Here is a 6,505-nt window from a genome sequence, read left to right as displayed (position 1 = left end):
TTTCAGGGAAGCTTTTATCATTGTATAACCCCAGAGAAGCTTCCAAAAATTCCTAGGGATTCCAGAAACAGTTTTAAAATAACTGCTATATGGGGTGCTATATAGCAGTTATTCCTGGATTCATACCAGAGCCCATTTATGTCACCTGGTTTGCTATTCCTGAAATAAATAAGAGATGGAAAGCTGAATTTGAAATATTCTATTGGTGTTCACCAACTATTTATTTGCCACGTCCTACTCTGATGAGTGTTATGGATGAACCTTTCATTGCATGCCGAGTTGCACTTTAACTTGACATAAAATGGGGGCAGAACATCTCTTCCCAGTTAACATATCTCTTCTAGAGGGTTATTTATTTAATTCATTACAGCATTTGCTCATCTACTTCTCATTTAAAAGTTCACAAGTTGGCAGGCAATGATAAATTAAAAATTAATTAACTTACCATGTCTCAATGTAATCTACAGTTTGGGCACCAGCAAGCAGACAACATTAAGCCCAATGAAATCCCCTTCCTTCCATCTCTCTTATTCCCTAATTAATGCTTGTGAGTTGATGAATCAGAGAGGGGTGGGTGGGGTGTTCTCCAGGAGTATTAAATGTACAGTGGTCTTCTTATTTTGAAGCCAGTCAGAGAGATATGGAGAGAAGAGTTCCCTGCCAGTCACTATCCATGATCACACCCTTTCACTCTGATGAAACTCTACAGAGCATACTCACAGTCCCAAGATGGAAAGAAGTCAGAAGAAATACGTTTCAGATGGCTGAGGAAGTGTTTGCAGATAATTACAAAGTGGTGAGAAGCCTCTGTAACGTTTGCTTAGATTTCCTTCGTATAGGTCTTTTAATTGCTCTATTTGCACTGTTGCAACATGTCCCTCTTTGACTGGTCCAAGTGTAATAATCTCAGGGACATTCCACCCTCTGCCACCTTTTTGAATAGTTAAGGGCTATCCCACACACAAGCAATGGGGATCATGGTGTACCAATGGGAAATGTCATCTCCCATGTTTCCTTGAATGGTTATTCCAGGTCAGTTTTCTTCAATGTATTGTCTTAGCCACATGTCATCAGAATCAGCACAGAGTATTGTGTATATATGCAAGTGTTTGAAAGATGACAGAATCAGGGGGGGAAATGATATTTAGAAAGAAAGATACAAAGTTGGCACTGGTAATTACAAAGAAAAAATGTGACCAAACCTGGATAGGAATATAGAGGGGAGAAACTTAAGGAGAGCCAGTTTGACAAAACAAAGACTGCTGACTATGGAAAAATAATGGTAAAAGTTACTCTTTTCCTCTGAGAAAGTTATTAAAAATGAGGGGGATTCAATGTACAAAAAATAAGCTATCATTCTCTGGCTATTGTTAAATTTCTAATAGTGCTGTTTTCTGATTGTGTTGGTTTTTTAAAATATGGATTCAAAAGGACTGGATTGAAATCTGCACACACACTCCCTGTGTTTTCACTGCTGCAAAAGAACTCAGAGCAGCCGAGGTGAGGAGGAGGACTCCTCACCATTCTAGTCTCTGGCCTCAGAGGGATTCAGCATAGCTCCAAAAGGAAGCCTTCACAGGAGGTTTTACAGACGGGGCTTTCCCCCCAAATCCAATCCTGATCGGAGTGTGCCAGTCTACACATTCTCTGGATTTAATCCAACCACCTTGCAGGCTATCAGGGACCAAGAAAAGACAGGACTTTGATTCTCGCAAAATGGAGGCTGCAAATTCTGGCTTAGCCTGAGTTATGTCCAGGGTAAAAAAAAATCCTCTATTTCTAGCAGCTTCTGCTTTCTCCGAAGGTGTTGATGGAGGTGCAGATGGCTCTGCAAATGGTCCATCTAGTCCCTCAAATTAAAATGCCTCCAATCTGCTGTGAAGCAGATTTGCTCTTCAGATACCCCAAGGCATAGAGCCATGTGTGGAAAACCTCCAGGGAGCTTTTGAACCAAGGGATGGGAGTAGCTGACCGCTCTGTCAACCAACCCAATCTCTGGCTTCAAACACAGCACAGGTGGAGTGGCCCCTGCAAGGAATCTCATTGCCTGAGTTGTTCTGCCTTTGAAGTGGGGGGAGAATGCTTCCAATTCCTATCATCAATCAATATCACCATCATTTTCGGCACAGAATGTCTCAAGCAATTTAAACAGCAGAAGCAGTGAGGTGAAGGTTCCCTGTCCCAAAGGATAATCTATAAAGAAAAGCAAAGGACTGACCAGCAACAGCTGCTGGAAGTATATACTGTGATGGGGGGGGGCGGTTCGCAAATGAAATTATTTTAAATTAAATTAAATAACAACAAAAACAAAAACAACTTGCATCCTCCAGCGGGGGGGGGGGCTCTCCAAGCTGGCAGGGGGTCCGCGGAGGTTTCCCCTCCCCTCCCGGCCTTTCCGCCTTCAAAAATGGTCCTGTTTGGCCATTCTTCAGCCCATTCGGTCTTTTCTCCCAATGGCACAGCAGCCATTTTGGAGGCCGCCACAGGTACACAATGGGCCTCTGCCAAGCCACACAAAGGCCCATTGTGCAGGTGCGACAGCCTCCAAAATGGCCAAAGAACAGCCAAATGGGGCCATTTTTGAAGGCAGCGAGGCTGGTGGGGGGAGAGGGACCCTCCACGGACCCCCCCCCTACCACTTCGGAGAACACTCCCCGCTGCAGGGCATAAGTTTTTAAAAAAAATTCATTTGCAAACCCCGCAAACAGGCCGAGGAGGTTCGGTCTGGGGTCGAGCCAAATGGAGGGGTGGTCCGGCTTGAACCCGAGCCTTTGAACCGAACCGAACCAGTTTCAGTGTGGCAACCTTAAGGAGAGGAGAGCTGGTCAATTTTGGTCACCATATCTTAAAAAGGATATTGTAGAACTAGAAAAGGTGCAGAAGAGGGCAACCAAGATGATCAGGGGCCTAGAGCACCTTTCTTATGAGGCAAGGATACAACACCTGGGAGGTGAGCTGGTCTTGTGGTAGCAAGCATGACTTGTCCCCTTAGCTAAGCAGGGTCTGCCCTGGTTGCATTTGAATGGGAGACTGGAAGTGTGAGCACTGCAAGATATTCCCCTCAGGGGATGGAGACGCTCTGGGAAGAGCAGAAGGTTCCAAGTTCCCTCCCTGGCAGTATCTCTCTCTGGCTTTTCCAAGATAGGGCTGAGAGAGATACCTGCCTGCAACCTTGGAGAAGCCGCTGCCAGTCTGTGAAGACAATACTGAGCTAGATATGGTGTGACTCAGTATATGGCAGCTTCCTATGTTCCTGTGTTCCTAACCATGGCTGAAAGCAGCTGTAGCTGCCACACAAACAAAAGAATTGGGTTAAGGGGGTGCTCGTTTAAGAGGATTGATATTTAGGCAGGTTTGCCACTGTGGAGCTGCCAGGTGGTGCACGACTGGGCTGGGCTCCCTTAGCCCAGTTTTGCACGCACGTGTGAACAGCCTCTTTGTTTTCAGCAGTGCAAATATAGAGCACTTTGTTCTTTGGTCTTCTTCCAGCGCATTCATATCGATGTCAACTTTCAGACATCAACTTTCCCAATTAAGGTTAATATAGCTATTTACCAGTTTGCACCCTTTTGAAGCTAAATTCCCCCAATTTGAGCAAGGCAAATTCATGAAGGCTAATTACCACACTTCAGAACGAACCCAGTCAAACTTCTAAGGCATCAGTTTTCAAGAGGCTGTATCTTGGTCATTTCTCACTGAATTAGCACTAAATGTGGTGAGCTAATAGTAACTCATGCCTAGTTACTCAAAGTGAAGTGTCAAGTAGATTAGTCTTATAACTTGCATTTTAGGATGAATACAATGTTCACTCCTTATAATGGTACAACACAGTGGGGCTATTCTCATGTTCTGCAAAAATCGTTGTTGTTGTTGTTGTTGTTATTATTATTAATTAAAACTTTTATACCACCCTTCCAAAAGGCTCAGGGCGGTTTACATTAAAATGGTTTGAAGTGCTGGTCAGGGTAGTGCAGGGAGAGCAGGCTTAGCCCGCTTTCCACACACATGGGCAGGGAGCGGTCCTTGGGCAGCCAGATCAGCCGGCCACACGACTTCCAGTTCCGTCATGGAGCCAGCAGGGGCGGTGGGGTTCGGGGCCAGCTGGCTCCTGGAAGATCCAGGATGCCCCACACGAGTGCATGGTGCATTCTGGAGAGACCCCCTGGGAGGGGAGGCTTGTTTCATCCTCCCGATGGGGCTCTCTTCATGCGTTGCTGCAGCATGGAGCCATGCTGCACCAGCACACAATCAACAAAACGGGATTAGCAGAGTGCCCGCTTCACTAACCTCATTTAAGGAGCGGGGTAGTTTTTGTGGTTTGCTGCTGGGAGCCGCACAGCTCCCGTGAGAATAGCTTCTAAATGTCTGTTCTCAGTTCAGCATCCTTCTTGTCACTTGGTCTCTTCCCTGACAATGCCTCATATTTAATTTAATAATAATAATAATAATATTTGAACATAACAAGAGCCCCGCTAGATCAGGCCCAAGGCGCTTTTGGTTTGGAATCCTGTTTCACACAGTGGTCCACCAGATGCCCCTGAAAAGCCCACAGGTAGTAGTGTGCACGGACCGGTTCGGAGGCCATTCTACTGGTCTCTGAACTGGTCCGGACAAGGGGGGGGTTGGTTCAGGAGGGTTAGGATGGGGGGTTCCATTAAGGGCGGGGGGGGCTTTACTCACCCCTCCCACGCTTTGCAGCTTTGGCGCCATAATTCTTTTAAAAAATGCGGCTGCAGAATCGCTCTCCGCCCACTCATATGGCTCCGGGGCTCCTTCTTGTTTTAAAAATCGGGCGGCAGGATACTTCCCTGCCGCCCCCAAAGCCCCCTCAAGCCATTTCACTTTTTTAAATCTCGCCCGGACTGAGTCCGACCACGCTCGGGCGGGCGGCAACGAGATGTCCTTCCGCCCGCCCGCCCCCTTCCCTGCTGTCTGCGAAGTGCAGGATTCTGTGCGCGTGCACAGAAGGCTCCATTAAAAGGCAGCTATAGATCAGCAGTTCAAAGTGTCCACAGCTAGATCTCACTGGATCTCTGGGAACAAAATTTAACTCTTTAGTTGCAGTACATGCAGCTCAATGCTCTGTGTCCCATAATCTGCTGGGAATTCTCTCTGGTAAGAGATACCCTTCTAATATAGCAGAGTGCATAGAGGCACAACACAGTGGAGTCTGCCCAGGCATGCATGTATGCTGAGAGCAAAATAACTTGGAGCCAGTTCATAGTTTCAAATCAATATAAGGAGTATTTATTAGTGAACTCCATTCTAGATAGTAAAGTGGAGAGATAGGATCTCTCATCGACCTAGCTAGCTGGATGCAGATGGATTCTGCATCTCTGCACACATGGTGCAGGGAGAGAGAGGAGCTTGCATGTTGCAAAGGAGAAGAAAGGAAAGAGAAGGAAGAGGAAGTGGCGGAAGGAAGGAAGGAAGGAAGGAAGTCCCTAAGAGTAGCAATCTACATAGCAAAGGGATAGTGTCAGAGCAGAAGAGAAGGGATGACCAAAGTAGTGATGTGCGGTTCGGTCCGGATCCGGCGGTTCGATCCCGGACCGAATCGGGCCCTTCTGGGACCGATCCGGACCGAATCCGAGTCGGTTCGGCTCCGAACCGGCTCGGGTTTCCCGAACCGGTTCGGGAGTTCAATTGAGTCTCTGGAGTCAGTGGAGTGTCCCTTTAAAGTTTGAAGTGTGTCCTCCATTTTGTGGCTCATTCCTGAAACTTTTGCTCCTAGCATCCATTTTGTGATGCTATTTTCAGGCATTGTATTGGCTGCGCTATTGATCCTTTGATTGGCCAGAATGAGTCCTTTGGTCTGGTAGGCTGCTTGGCTGTTGCACTGTTGAGAGCTGGCACCCTGTTGGCCGTGGGGGGAGTGCAAAGGTGGGGGCTCCCAAAGGAGGGAATTTCAAACCTATATAAACCCAAGCCTCTTCTCTGGAAACTTCTCTTGGCTGCAGTTGTGGGATCATCTCTGAGACCTTGCTTGCTCTTTTGCTGCTGGTGTCTGCTGTGAGTCCCTGCTGACTGTGTGTCACATTAGTGTGTGTCTGTCTCTCTGCTCTCTCTGTGTGTTGTTGTGTGCCACCTTGTCCATCTGCCCTCTGTCTGTCTCTGTCCAAACCTCTTTAATACTTTCCCCTCAACTTTTTCCAACTTTTCCTGTTGTGTTTTCTGTTCTCTTCACCCTTTCTCTCTCAACCCTTCTCCCAAAGTTTTGGCTTTCCCTCCTCCCCCCCGCCATCTTCTGCATTGCTTTCCTGTTTTTGTGCCTTGCCTGCCTTTTGTTCCACTTTTTGAGTTTCATTCAATTATTGCTTCTGTGTAAATTTATATATTTGCTGATTTTGGTTTTTAATTAATAACTTCTGCTATTGTTATTGCTGGCTGCCTGTCTGAGTTGTGTTTCTGAGGATTTAGTTTATATTATTGCTGCAATTTGATTCCTTGTGTTCTGATTTTGATTGTTAATTTGTTCCCCTCTGGCCCTGCTCCTAGCTTCCCC

This window comes from Hemicordylus capensis, chromosome 1, assembly GCF_027244095.1.
Source record: "Hemicordylus capensis ecotype Gifberg chromosome 1, rHemCap1.1.pri, whole genome shotgun sequence".
In the NCBI taxonomy this organism is placed as follows: domain Eukaryota; kingdom Metazoa; phylum Chordata; class Lepidosauria; order Squamata; family Cordylidae; genus Hemicordylus; species Hemicordylus capensis.
The sequence above is the reverse complement of the archived record's forward strand: the minus strand, read 5'-3'. Positions refer to the sequence as shown.